This window comes from Eubalaena glacialis, chromosome 11, assembly GCF_028564815.1.
Source record: "Eubalaena glacialis isolate mEubGla1 chromosome 11, mEubGla1.1.hap2.+ XY, whole genome shotgun sequence".
Lineage (NCBI taxonomy): Eukaryota > Metazoa > Chordata > Mammalia > Artiodactyla > Balaenidae > Eubalaena > Eubalaena glacialis.
The window spans coordinates 35,372,015-35,386,654 of NC_083726.1; the positions used below are offsets into that span (position 1 = coordinate 35,372,015).

General features: G+C 38.0%; 1 protein-coding gene across 1 annotated transcript in view; it reads left to right on the top strand.

Annotated features, from left to right (window-relative positions):
• Positions 1-441: 441 nt before the first annotated feature.
• Positions 442-14,640, top strand: part of SLC6A15 (solute carrier family 6 member 15) — a 46,964-nt gene continuing 32,765 nt past the window's right edge. Inside the window, exon 1 of the mRNA XM_061204588.1 lies at positions 442-686. The gene's annotated coding sequence lies outside the window, so the exon portion shown is untranslated. The remainder of the gene's footprint in view (positions 687-14,640) is intronic.

Sequence of the window (14,640 nt, forward strand, 5' to 3'; positions counted from 1 at the left end):
TCCCCGACGTTCGCAGAATATTCAAAGGGTGTGAGGTAGGACCATTTCTATTGTTATCCCGGCTGAGACAAAGGCGGGGTGGCAGTGGTGGGGGCGCGCAAGTGGTGCCCATCCTTTCGGTTGCGTAGGTTGGGGGAGTACGGGATGGCACGGGGCATTTGTTTTGTTTTGCTCTGGAGCCGGCTTCCCGGAGTCCCTCCCGTCCCCCGCCTGGAGCGCAGGGAGGACGCCGCGAGGCAGCCGCAGCGGCCTCTGCGTCAAGGGGCGGCGGGGCGGGGAGGTGCGGCGCCGGGCCTGGAGACCTGGCTCGCGTCCCCCAGGCGCCCGCAGCCTCCCCCCTCCCCCGCAGCCTGTCGGAGGCCGCAGATCCGGCGGGCCGGGCACGTGGGCGCCTCCGTCACACCCTCACTCACACACTGACACACACCCGCGCGCGCACGCACCCGCGCGCCTGCATCTCGTGCTCTTCGCCTGGCGGACACACAGGCGCTCAGGAGGAGTCCCCTGCAGCCCGCAGGGCAGAGACCCCCTCCACCCTGCCCCAGGACCCGCCCGCCCTCAGCAGCTGCTTCTTTCCAGACAGCTCCCCGCGGCCTCGGTCAGCCACCTGGACCCGACCCCTTGGCCAGTGCTGCTACTGTCGGGACGTGGACACAGCAAGAGGCGCCGGCCAAGACACCCTGACGGTGAGGACACGCTCCTACCGCTAAGGACACGGTGTAGGTAGGGTGGGGCTCACCGCGAGGCACCCTGGAGCTCGGGGCCGGGGAAGGGAGCGGAATTGATGGAGGGATCCCGGGAAGGACTCAGGCTGTGTCCGGGGGGTGAGGGGAGGTAGGGCGGCTCCAGAGCCCCAGGAGGGCGAAGCTGGGCTCTGCGGGCGACCCTTCGGGCTCTGCGTCCTGCACCTGTGCACAATCTGGGGGCCTAGAAGCGGTGTGTAACGGGAAGCACATGGGTCGAAACGTGCCGCCATCCTTCCTTCCTGTCGTGACCACAGCATCCCCAAAAGATTAGTCGTTTCCAAGTCCAGTCAGGGTTGGCCGAAGGGCGGGGTCCGCCTGAGGCAAGTCGGAAAGTTGCCAGGGTCGGGACGGAGCGAGACGCTTCCAGGGCTCTCGGTGAGTTGGAAGCTGATCCTCGTGCAGGTGAGAGTGGGGCGGGGAGAGGAGCCAACCTCATTCCTCGTTCGCTTCTGGTTGCTTTTGCAACTGCCGAAGGCGACTGCCCAAGGCGGTGTGTTTTCACGTGACCCCAGTTCCCTTTTGCCTGAGGTATCCTGCGTTAAATGGTCCTGAAGTGGGCCTTTCTCCCGCACAAGGCACGAGGCGCCCGGAGAAAGCACAGCCTGTGTGTTTCTGCGCATCCAGGGATTTGAGAATGTGGCGGTGAGGGTGTTGGCGCCGGGATTTTAAGGAGACGATGGGAGACCGTTTCTACGTTTCATGAACTCGGCTCGTTTGTGCGTGGCCTGGGCAGAGGACCGTTTTGAGTATAGGGGTAGACTTTCAGTCAGTAACGCGCCTTATAAATACGAATGGATCAAAAACGTTCGAGCTGTCCTGAGGACAGTTATGACCTACCCGGTTTCAGAGGCCGCAGTGGCTGAAATGCTTTTCCGTTAAGCGGAAAAGCGGCGTTTGCCGCTCGTTCGCGGAGAGGGAAGCCCCCAGGTTCGCGCTCTCCGGTGCTGAGCTCTCCTTTCCGCTTTCCATTCTCTTCCCTAGCGGGGAAACAGTGGAGTAAGAAGGGGCGGGGTCCGCACTCGGGCGCGGTGACGTCAGCAGTGTTTGGGTGCTTATGCAAATGAGACTGCGACCGTTTCTCCTAGGCCTGCCGTTTCCCCTCCAGGTCTTAAAGGTAGACCCAGTCTCAGTCTGCACCGTTTGTTTGGTCCCCTAACCAGAAACACAAGAGGACCGAAGCGTTTGCGTTCTGTGCTACATTTGGGCTTCTCGTCTCCCCGTTTTTAAAGCTGTTTTATACCTGTCATTGCCTGGTTGCTTTCCCGAAACACGGGGAACAATGTGTTTGCTTTAAGAAATATCATTCTCTGACGAACAACCCCGTGAAGAGCTCCTTACCCCACCCAGCCTCAGTTCTGCAAGAATGGTGCTGAGATACACTCCTGCTTCTGTCTTCAACGCCTAGTATTGGATTTGACTTGTAGGAGGTATTTAATAAATTACTTGATGATGGACCGAAGAGTGTGTGTATTTCTCTCATTAAATTCGGAGTATTCAACCATCAAAATTGTCTATTTTGAGAAAATGAGTGGGTTTTGTGTCTTACATGACCAACGATCCATGTATATTTGTTAGCTTAAAATATATTATCAATATATTACTGAATTCATTGACCATTTTCCTCCAAATGAACATTCAGTGTATTCTTTTTTTTGTAGAAAGATAGGAATTAATGTTGTTGTGAAAGGAAGAGAATATCATCATTTGTTCACAAGTTTTCTTTTTCTGATTGCACGTTATATATTTGATTCAATAATTACTTTATATTCCAATATATGTAACTCAAGATACTGTATTTTAATGGTGTTAAGAAAGATATTTACATATGTTTTTAGGAAATAAGTGCTCTGTTATCCAATTAATAAAGTAAATAAGAAATACTATCTTAGTCTAGTTCAGGTTGCTATAACAAATTACCATAAACTGGGTGGCTTATAATGAACAGAAATGTATTTCTCACACTTCTGGAGGCTGGCCCAAGATCAAGGTGCCAGCAGATTCCGTGTCTGGTGGGAGCCTGCTTCCTGGTTCATAGAGGGTGCTTTCTCACTGTGTTCTCACGTGGTCGAAGGGGCTAGTTAGTTCTCTAGAGTCTCATATTAACCCCCCAAAGCCTCAACTTCTAATACCATCACATTGGGGTTAGAATTTCAACATATATGGGATGGGGGGAGGACGCAAACATTCAAACCATAGCAAATAGTAAAGAATTTTTAAATTGGATAATAGCTGTTTGAGATACCAATAATCAGGTGGAGATGCTTAGTTGTCAGTTGTTGAAATTTTAAAATAAGTTAGAATAATTACTAAAACCTAAACTTGATAAGCATTAGTTTACCCAGTGATCACAGTTCAAATTTTATTTTGTACATGTTAGAAAATATGCTTGTCCTGTCATGACATAAAACTTTTGTCTTAATTGGTAAGAAGTTTGCATTCTTTTGAACTCTGGGGTTATCATCCAGGTAATTAAAAAATCATTGACTTTTAGAATGATAGACCTGAAAGAGACTGTTGGTGATCAAAAGGGCGGAAAGCTTGTACTTCTCAATTTACTTCTCAACTTCTTTTGGAGAGTGTGTTAACCCCTTTATTACTGCATACATATGCATGATTGGCTGTAATAATATATTCCTATGCAGAGTCGATTTTAAAATAGTTTCTGAGCAGATGGCATTATTAACAAAAATCCATGGGTGTAGTCTGATGCGTGAAAACATTCAAGGTTACATAGCAGGCATCTTTAGATTTATTTCCAATTTGCCCTATAACTTAAAGCAAGTCCTAACTACTCTTTTGGATATATTGAGTAAATAATTTTTTTAATAAACAGATTTATCTGCTTATACATTAACTTTGACCAGTAATGACTGTCTCATATTTCTCGGTGAACAGCAAGCCCTAGAGACTGGGCTACAGGGTGGTATTAAATGCACAGTACCACTTGATATAGGATAGAGCTGTTTTCAGTCTTGAAGGTCAGTTTATTTCCTTGTGATTGATGCGCTAAGGTATCCTTTCACATAAGATTAATTGATTGTTATCTTTGAACAGAATGCTTAACCTGGGAGCTTTTTCACCTATCAGATTGGCAAAGATCAAAAATATTACTCACTGATAAAGACGCAGACGACGTAGAGAATGGACTTGAGGACACGGGGAGGGGGAAGGGTAAGCTGGGACGAAGTGAGAGAGTGGCATGGACTTATATATACTACCAAACGTAAAATAGATAGCTAGTGAGAAGAAGCCGAATAGCACAGGGAGATCAGCTCGGTGCTTTGTGTCCACCTAGAGGCGTGGAATAGGGAGGGTGGGAGGGAGACGCAAGAGGGAAGAGATATGGGGATATATGTATACATATAGCTGATTCACTTTGTTATAAAGCAGAAACTAACACGACATTGTAAAGCAATTATACTCCAATAAAGATGTTAAAAAAAAATATTACTCACTGTATTGAAGAAGGCAGAGGGAACCAGGCACTTTCATACTTTGCTTGTGGTAGTACAAATTGAGACAGCTTTTATAAAGGGTCATTTGTCAATATTTACCAAAATTATAAAAGCATATAACTTTTGATTAAGCAGTTCCGCTTCTAGGAATTTATTCTACAGATATGTAAATGTCAGATATACAAAGTGAGTTGCTTGAACACTGAAGCAAACTGTCAGAAATGACCGATATATGACATACGCATACCATCATTTTAAAAAACACAGTAATGTATGACATACCCATATGATCATTTAAAAAAACACAATAAACTATTGTATTGAGAGCAAAAGGTTTTAAAGACTTTTAAAGTGAAAAACCAAGATGCAGAATTGTGCATCATATAGTATATAGTAACAGTGGTGTAAAAAGAAAAAGGTTGGGAAGGTGGAAAGAAAACACATATTAGCCTGAATATACATATTAGCTTGAATATATACCAAATATCTGTGGAGGACTTTGGTGACTTATAGAGAGATAGGGGTGGGATTAGATGTGCTGGGGAAAAAGAGTTGGAAGATATTTTTCACTCTATACCCACCGTATTACTGTATTATTTATTCTAAATATAAATTTGAACATATTCTAAAGTGAAAACAGTAGCATATAAAAAGTACTCTTGGGAGAAAAGTAGCCAGGTATCAGATACCATCAAATGAGTAAGGTATAAAAGTCAATGGATATTTTGGGTCCATGACTTTTGCAGTTTCTGAATTTATAGGAAAGTTTCCTACATTCAATATTCTTAGTAATAAAATTGTATTAGAGCAGCAGATGAGATTTAGTGGATTCACTAACATTAACTGGTTATATCAGCATAAAAATGCACATTTTTTAGTGAGTTGACTAAGGTTTTTTTAAAAAAAATTTGAGATGGTTATAGATTCATATGTAGTTGTTAAGAAATAATTATATAAGATAATATATAATTATAAGAAATAACACAGAGAGTTCTTGCGTGCCCTCTATGCAGTTTTCTGCAAGCGTAACCTTTTGCAAATCTATACTATGACATCATAATCAGAATACTGACATTGATAAAGCAAAGTTACAGAGTTCCATCACTATAAGGATCCCTGTGTGGCCCTTTCATAAGCACAACCACTTCAGTCCTGTCCCTAACCTGTCCTTAAATCGTGGTGACCACTAACCTATTATTCATGTTTGTTGTTTTGTCTTTTCAAGAATGTTATGTAAGTAGAATCATATAATGTGCAACCTTTTGGAATTGGCTTTTTCAACTCAGCATAATTGTCTGTAGATTCATCTACGCTGTTGTGTGTATTAGTGGTTTGTTTTTATTTCTGAGTAGTACTCCATGGTATGGATTTACCAGAGTCTGTTTAAGCATTCACCCATTGAATGACATCTGAGTTCTTTCCAGTTTAGGGTTGTTATGAACAAAGCTGCTATAGAAACTTGTTTACAGGTTTTATGGAACCTAAATTTTCATTTCTACAGCATAAATGCCCAGGAGGGCAATTGCTGGATTATATGGTAGTTGCATGTTTTGTTTTCTGGAGAGCTGTACCATTTTACATTCTCACTAGCAATGTATGAATGATCCAGTTTTCTCCATATCCTTGCCAGAATTTGGTTGTCTTTCTATTTTAGCCATCCCAATAAGTATGTAATGACATCGCATTGTAGTTTTAGTTACCATTGCTAATGGCTGATAATGTCAAACCTCATTTCATGTGCTCATTTGCCATCCAGACATCATATTCAGTGAAATGTCCCTTTATGTCCTTTGTCCATTTTCTAAATTATTTTTAATTGATGACTTTTATGAGTTCTTATAGATCCTAAATACTGTTTTTTTTCTTGGGGTTGTGGTCTGCAAATGTTTTCTCCCAGTCTTTAGCTTATTTTTTTCATCCACTTAATAGGTTCTTTCAGAGAGCAAATTTTTAAATTTTGAAGTCCATTTTACCAATTTTTGCTTTGATGGATTCTGCTTTTGGTTTCATGTCTAAGAATTCTTTGCTTAGCTCTAGATCTCAACATTCTTTCTGATGATTTCTTTTTAAAAGGTTTATAGTTTAACGTTTTACATTTAAGTCTGTGATTTATTTTGATTTGTTTTTGTGTAAGGTATGAAATTTAGGTCCAGGCTACATTTGCTTGGGAATGCCCAATTGTTCCAGAGCTATTTGTTGAAAGGGCTATCCTTTCTCTACTGAAATTGCTTTTGCACCTTTGTCAAAAATCAGTTGCATGTATTTGAGTGGGCCTACTTATGGGTACTCTCTTCTGTTTCATTGATCTATTTGTCTGTCCTTCTGTCAACCTCACACAGTCTTTATCACTGTAGCTATATAAGTCTTCAAATAAGGTAGAAAGATTCCTCCTACTTCATTCTTCCATTTTGAAATTGTTGTAGCTATTTTAATTTTTTGACGTTTTATATAAATTTAGAATAATCTAATCTATATCTACAGAAATTTTTGCTGGGATTTTATAGGAATTGCCTTAAACCTGTATACCAATTTAGGGAGAACTGACTTATTTACTGTGTTGAGTCTTTCAGTCCGTGAACATGGTATGTCTGTCCATATATTTAGATCTTCTTAGATTTCTTTCATCAGTTGAAGTATTCAATATAAAAGTACTGTTCATATTTTGTAGATTCCTTGGTATTTTCAATATAGACAATCAGGATGTCTGCACAAATGGAAAATTTTCTTTCTTTCTTTCCAATCTATATGCCTTATATTTCCTTTTCTTGCCTTACTGCACTGGCTAGAACTTCCAGTGCTACACTGAATAAAAGTATGTGAATGGACATTCTTGTCTTGTTCCTGAGCTTCAGAGAAAACATTACATTATTAGTTTTTGAATATTGAACAAGCCTGTGTACCTAGAATAAGACCCACTTGGTCATGGGGTACAATTCTTATTATATAGCACTGAATTCTGTTTTCTAATATTGTGTTAAGGAAGGTTTTGTCTTTATTCATGAAGGATATAGATATATAGTTTTTTGTTTGTTTTATTCTGGTACCATCTTTGTATGGTTTTGGATTCAGAGTAATACCGACTTAATAAAATGAATTGCGAAGTGTTCTATCATCTTCTATTGTCTGGAAGAGATTGTGCAGAGTTGGTGTTAATTGTTTCTTAAATGTTAGGTGGGATTTCCCAGTGAAACCATCTGGGCCTGGAGATTTCTTTTGTGAGAGTTTTAAAATAATGCATTCATGTTTCTAAATAGTTATATGGATATTAAATGACCTGTTTTATGTTGGGTAAGTTGTGGTAGTTTGTGTTTTTCAAGGAATTAGCCTATTTCAACTAAGTTGTCAAGATTTACGTGTGTAGAGTTTTGCTATTACTTCCTTATGGTCATTTTGATGTCTGCAGGTTTTCTTATAATCCTTGTTTCGTTTCTGATATATAAAATAATATACAAAAGCATAAGATCGACCTTATGGAGCTTTACATTAGGGTAACTAAACGTGTCTTTCAAGGCTAATATTTATCTTGTGGTTAAAAGAAAATCACTGCATGGATTTAAAAACCTAAACCACACCTTTTTTTACACAGGTCTAGCCCCACTGTGAATGGTTCCTTGGACAATATTTCAAATTTAATTAAGTATTTTTACTTTCAGTTAAATTCAGTGACTATTCAATTCATCTCCCCCATTAGGCAGTTAGTACATATGCTACATAACAAACTATCCGTTGTTGTTGTTTTTTTTTTAGTAGGTTTGAAACAATGTTATATTGAAGCATTCACCCTCTGTTACCTTCCTGGATTGTAGTGACTTTAAACAATAATGGTTTATTATTTTTCATTATCCTCTGTGTTGGTTGGGCTCAGCTAGGTGCTTCATCTGTTCTAGTTGATATTTCTAGTTGATGTTAGCTGGCTATTCAACTGGGGCTATTCAACTTGTGCCTGTGGGTTTAGCTCAGATGGCTGGTACAATTGGTGGCTGATAGAGTCTCTCTCTCACTTTTCATGTGGGCTTTCTAACAGGGCAGGTGGACATTTTTTATATTGTGTCTGGCTTCCAAAAGCGTCAAAACAGAAACTGCCAGGCTTCCTGAGGCCTAGTGACATTTGCATAGTGTCACTTCTGCATTCTAATGGTCAAAGGAAGTTCAAGGCCAGCCCAGAATTAAAAGAAGGGGAAATAGACTCCATCTTATTAATGAGATGAGTAACAGGGATAATACAGCATTGGGAAGAATTGTTAACATTTGTGTTTGCTATCTATTATAGGAAATATCTAAGAGAGATCATACTTGACATTCTATGATGATGACAATGAAACATGTTGAATGCTTTCAAATTCATTTTTTCCATAAGGCATGATAATACAAATATATAAATAAGTGTAATACAATAGAATGTGCCTGCAGGAGGCTAATAATAGCTCCTGAGGATTTGTCTACCTCTTAATTCCTGGCACTTGTGACTGTTACCTTAGTTGGAAAAAGACTTGTTGCAGAAATTATCTTCAGATGAAGAGGTTATCCTAGAATGTCCAGATGAGCCCTATATGCCATGCCATCTCAGATGTCCTTATATGAAAGAGGCAGAGGAGATTAGACACACATAGAAGAGGAGGAAGCAATGTGGGTATGGAGGTATGGACTGGAGTGATGTCGCTATGAGTGAAGGAACACCGGCAGCCCCAGAAGCTAGAAGAGGCGAAGAACAGACTTTCCCCTAGGGCCTCCTGAGGGACTGCAGACCTGACAACACCTTGATTTTGGTTCACTGAAACAGATTTCGAATCTCTGGCTTCCAGAGCTTTGAAAGACCAGATTTCTGTTGTTTCAAGCCACTAAATTTGAACTTGTTACAGCACCCTCAGGAAATGAATACAGTGCCTAAATCTGAGGTGTTCTCAATAAAATTTTAAATGTTTAGAAGACTTTTTGTGTATTTTAAAAATGTTTAAAAGGCCTTTTGAAGGACTTAGTTAAATAAAATTTAAGATCTGTCCTTGGTTTATAGAAGTCAACAAAAATACATTTCAATTTCTGGGAATTGCTGTATAATTATAATTAACTTTGAAATAATTGCAAGCTCACAAGAAGGTGCAAAGGGAGGTCCTGTGTAACCTTCACTTAGCCTCCCCCACTTTATAATCTTATATAAAAATACAGTACAATATCAAAACCAGCATATTGATATTGGTACAATTCATAGAGCTTTTCCAGATTATGCAGTCATTTTTTCTGTATGTGTGTTTATGTATGTATTGTTCTTTGCAATTTTATCACATGTATAGCCTCATGCAACCCTTATCACAATGAAGATACTAAGTGGTACCATCTCACAAGATTCCCCTGTGCTACCTTTTTATAGCACACCCACCTGTCCTTCTGTACCATAACTCCTAGCAACCACTGTTCTGTGGTTCATCTATGTCATTATCTAATTTCACAAATGTAATATAAATGGAATCATGAAACATGTATCCTTTTCAAACTGGCTTTCTCTCCCCGATTTAGCATCATTCCCTTAAAGTTTATCCAGGTTGTTGCATGTATCAATAGTTCTTTCCTTTTTATGGCTGATATTGCATGATATGGACGTACTCCGGTTTGTTTAACCATTCACCCATTGAAGGACGTTTGGGTAGTTTTCAGTTTGGGGCTATTATGAATAAAGCTTTTATGAACATTTATGTACAAGTTTCTGCTTGAAAATAAGTTTTTATTTCTCTGGGATATATGCCTAAGAGTGCAAAATGATGGTCACAATGGTAACTCTATTATTAGTGTTAAAAGTAACTGCCAACTATTTTTTAGAGTGGCTATACTATTCTACATTTCTATCAGCAGTATATGATTGATCTAGTTTCTTCACATCCTCACCAACTTTTGGTGTCATTATTTATTTATCTATTTATTTATTTTAGCCATTCTGATAGATGTGTTATAGTCCACATTTTTGGGCAAAACGTATGTCACCAAGTGTAAGTTGTGACTTTGTATTTCACTTGTAAAAATGTTCTCCTCCTTTTGATTGATTCTGTGATTTTTTTTTTGTTATCTTTTTGCTTAATGCAGACATTTTATATAAAGAGATATAATTTGCAAAATAAATGCTTAAGTGGAATTCTATATGGTTGAAAAATTTTTGTATTATTTGTTAAAATCATTATTTCATTATGTTACCAAATTTTGTCTTTCTCTATGGCGATTATTTCATAACTACAAACTTCTTAACATGTGCCTTTTTTTTCTTGGGTATTTCAATATGGTTCAACATTTTATTTTTGTTCAAATAGTCTTTACTTTTTACTCTATACATTAGAATATGAAAAAATATATTTCATTGGAATTCACAATGAATTTCAGATTCAATGTTCAGAATTGGTTCATATTTAAAGAAAACTTTATTCAGTAAAATTTGAATTTGTCCAAGTCAGGGAGATAATTTACTGTTGTTCTAGTTCTTTATTAGAGAATATTAAGATTGTGGAAAATGCCAGTAATTAGCCAGCACAGGCATGTCTGTTTGAGTCATCTCTCATATCTAAGATGCAAGTGCCTGCCTGCTATTTTAGGGTTTTGCATATTTTCACTGGAAACATTTATTAATGTCTAATATAACATAATTTCAAAAGATATTGTAACAATAGTAGTTTAAAAGTCTGGAAAGATGGAGTAAGAACTCTGTTAATTCTATAGTGAATTATTTCTATTTTGAGTTAACTCTATAGTGAAATTTTTAGCAAGAATAATTAAGACAAAAGCAGAGAAAACACCTATTACCAATAGCAGGGATAAAAAATGAGATAAGACTAAAAATCCTTCAGGTGTTAAAAAAACACTAGGGACTATTATGAATCACTTTGTGCCAATAAATTTGACAATTTAGATGATATAAATTCCTTGAAAAGCACAACTTACCAAAACTAACACAGCAAGAAAAAGAAAACCTAAGTAGCTGTATATCAATAAAATAAATTGAATTTTTAATTGAAAATATTCCATAAAAGAAAACTCCAGGCCCAGATGGCTTTATTGGTGAATGCTGCCAAACATTTTAGGAAGAAATAAAACCAATCCTACATATAGTCTCTCAGAAGATAAAAGAGAGGCCATTTCAGAACTCTATTAAGGAGTCCACCAAAACCAGAGAAGTAAAATATAAGAAAAAAATTTTTACAGATCCATGTTCCCATGAATATAGTTGAAAAAAATCCTTACCAAAATATTAGCAAATAAATTCAGTGATATAATAAAAGGGTAATACATCTAGAGTAAGTGGGGTTTATTCCATAATGAAAGATACAAAACCAATCAATATAATACTCAATATTAACAGATTAAGAAGTTATGTGATTATCTTAAGAAAAGCAGGAAATTATGTGACAAAATTCAACAGGTATTCATGATTCAAAAAAAAAAAAAAATCACTGAACTAGGAATAAAAGAAACTTCTAAACAGATAAAAGGACCTGATGAAAAAATCCATAACTAACATTGTACCTAACAGTAAAATATTGAGTACTTCCCCACTAACATTGCGGCATAGATGAAGAAGTCTGCTCTTAACACTTCCGTTCAAAATTTTGGTGGATGTTCTAGCCAGAAAATAACTCAAGAAAAAGAAATTAAAGGCAAACAATTAGAGAAAGCTAAACTGTCTTTATTTACCAATGACATATTGTCTATATAAAAATCCTAAGGGATCTTTAAAAAATAACAACTTGATTTAGCATTGTTGCAGGATATAAAGCTTGTATTAAAAAAAATCACTTTTTTATCTGGAGAGAAATTAAAGCAGATACAAATAAATGGAAAGATATACCAAGTTCATAGATTGGAAAACTCAATTTTTAAGATGTGAGTGCTCCACAAATGGGTCTATAGAATCAATGTAATCCCATTCAAATTTCCAGCAGGCTGTTTTTTTTGGGTAGAAATTGACAAGCTGATTTCAAAATTTATGTGGAGAGGCAATGAAACAATCTTAAGAAAGGAAAAACACATGAAAAATGGTTAGGGTTGAGAACCACAAGTTAAAATTTTATTATGTTGATTTTAAAAGGTTTTGAATCTAGTTTTAAGTGTTTAAAATAGATTTTTTTTTCTGAAAAGTTACACATGAAGATATTAAAGCAATACAAAAATGGGAGAATGAGAAAAATATAAAGATAAGTCCAAATTTAAATAATGTAACATTTTCAACCTTTTTAATGTATGTAAGTCCCTGTATAGAATAGATAAATGGGAAGACACCAATTGTTTTATATTTATAATAGGTGTATTGTTTACATTTATAATAGGTGTATAATAAGGTTCTTTGCAAGCTGCAGAAACTGATGCTGGCTATGAGGAAAAAAAAAAAAAAGAAATATTGGCAGGGTCGCAAGGACTCAAAGAAACAATGGGGTGCTTGGCAATAAGATGGAAAAGGGCAAGAATGAAAACAGTTCTGAAAACTAGGAACCAGGATCCATGACTATGGTAGTAGTTACAGCCTGGGCATAATGCCTTTGGAATTAAATGAGATGCCAACTTTTTGATCTCTTTGTTCTTCTCCTCAAGGTTCAAAATCCAGGGAGAAGAAATCTAACTGAACAAATGCAGATTATTCTCAAAAATGGTGGCAGTATTTCTCTCTTCCCTCTACTCATACCTTTAGCAAATTGACCTTGTTGTTCCTTCCGTCAAAACATGGAGTTTATTTACTCTTGAGTCATCTGGACTTAGCTGTGTGACTTGCTTTGGTCAGTGAGACATCAGCAAATGTGACACAAACAGGCTTTACTAGCACTTGTGTGTTGGGCTTACCCCTTTTGGCTAGAGTTGGAACTCTAAGCTTATAATGTGAACAAGCTGGAGCTAGCATTTTGGAGAGACTACGTGTAGGAGGACCAAAGTGCTCTGGCTGATAGGCTGTCCCTGCCAGAATGTGATTTAAGACCCTCTTAGACCATCCTCCTCCACTCGAGTTGACAGGTGACTGCAGAGCAGAAGTGACCCAAGTCAAGAGAAGCAAAACAACTGACCATCTAAGCCTAGCTCAAATTGCTAATCCACAAAATCATGAGCAAATACAGTTTTTGCTTGTTAAGCTACTATATTTTGAGGTAATTTATTATGCAGAGATGAAAACTGGTTTTATAAAAAAGTGGTGTTAAGACACCTGAAACATGTAGCATTGGCTCTGGACTCACATTATCCTTCATTGAATGAAGTTGTAATATAATACAAACATAAGAGGGCGATAATCATACTAATAAAAGAAAACATACATTGAGTACTCTCAATGTGTTTGCGTTTATCCAAGCACTTTATTATTAGATAACTAAGTAATTTAGCCAAGGTCATAAAACCGTAAGTGATAGAGTTTGGATTTGAACTCAGTCTGTCTCTAGAACCTAGATATAAATGTTTGGCACCATGGCCTTCCCTGGTGGCACAGTGGTTAAGAATCCACCTGCCAATGCAGGGGACACGGGTTCGAGATCTAGTCCGGGAAGATCCCACATGCCGCGGAGCAACTAAGCCCGTGGGCCACAACTACTGAGCCTGTGCTCTAGAGCCTGCGAACCATAACTACTGAGCCCACATGCCACAACTACTGAAGCCCACGCACCTAGAGCCCATGCTCTGCAACAAGAGAAGCCACCGCACTGAGAAGCCAGTGCACTGCAACAAAGAGTAGCCCCTGCTCGCCACAACTAGAGAAAGCCCGAGCGCAGCAATGAAGACCCAATGCAGCCAAAAAACTAAAAAATAAATAAAATAAATAAATAAATAAATAAATGTTTGGCACCAACACATGTCTTTTCACAGCAATAAATATTAATTCCTACAAGATCTCATTAAAAGTAAATAAGAAGGATTATACAAAAACATGAAGAGGTGGGGTCATTATCCTTTTTTGGACTATGAGTTTCATATTTAGACAGCATCCTAAATTGCTTTCTGCTATGAAAGATGAGGACATTCTCATACCTTTCTTTCCTTCTTTCTCCCGTTTAAATTCCTGATTTTGTTAGTTAGGTTATTTTTGGATTTTAATTTATATTTTTCTCCTCAACATAATTCTTATAGATTTTGAACCTTATTTCCTTGTTTAAATTAATGTTCACTTCTGTCGTTTAACATGGGTCTCTGTCTCGATTGGCTAAATTTCATGATCATGTAGCCTGTCCCTCTTTCTCCCCATTAGGGCTCATCAGATCTCTTATGGATGAGAATATTTGCCTGTGACATTATAATTGGAATACAAAGTACTTGAGTATAAAAATTGAAGATCAAGTATTTTTTTCTCTTAGTTTTTATAGAGGTGATTGAATATCCTGGGCTTATTTCTCCTTTCTACTTCTGCTTGAAATCCCTAGGAATCTCTATACCAGTCATTTCTCAGTGTTGACCCTTCTACATTATTATTATTATTATTATTAGATAATACA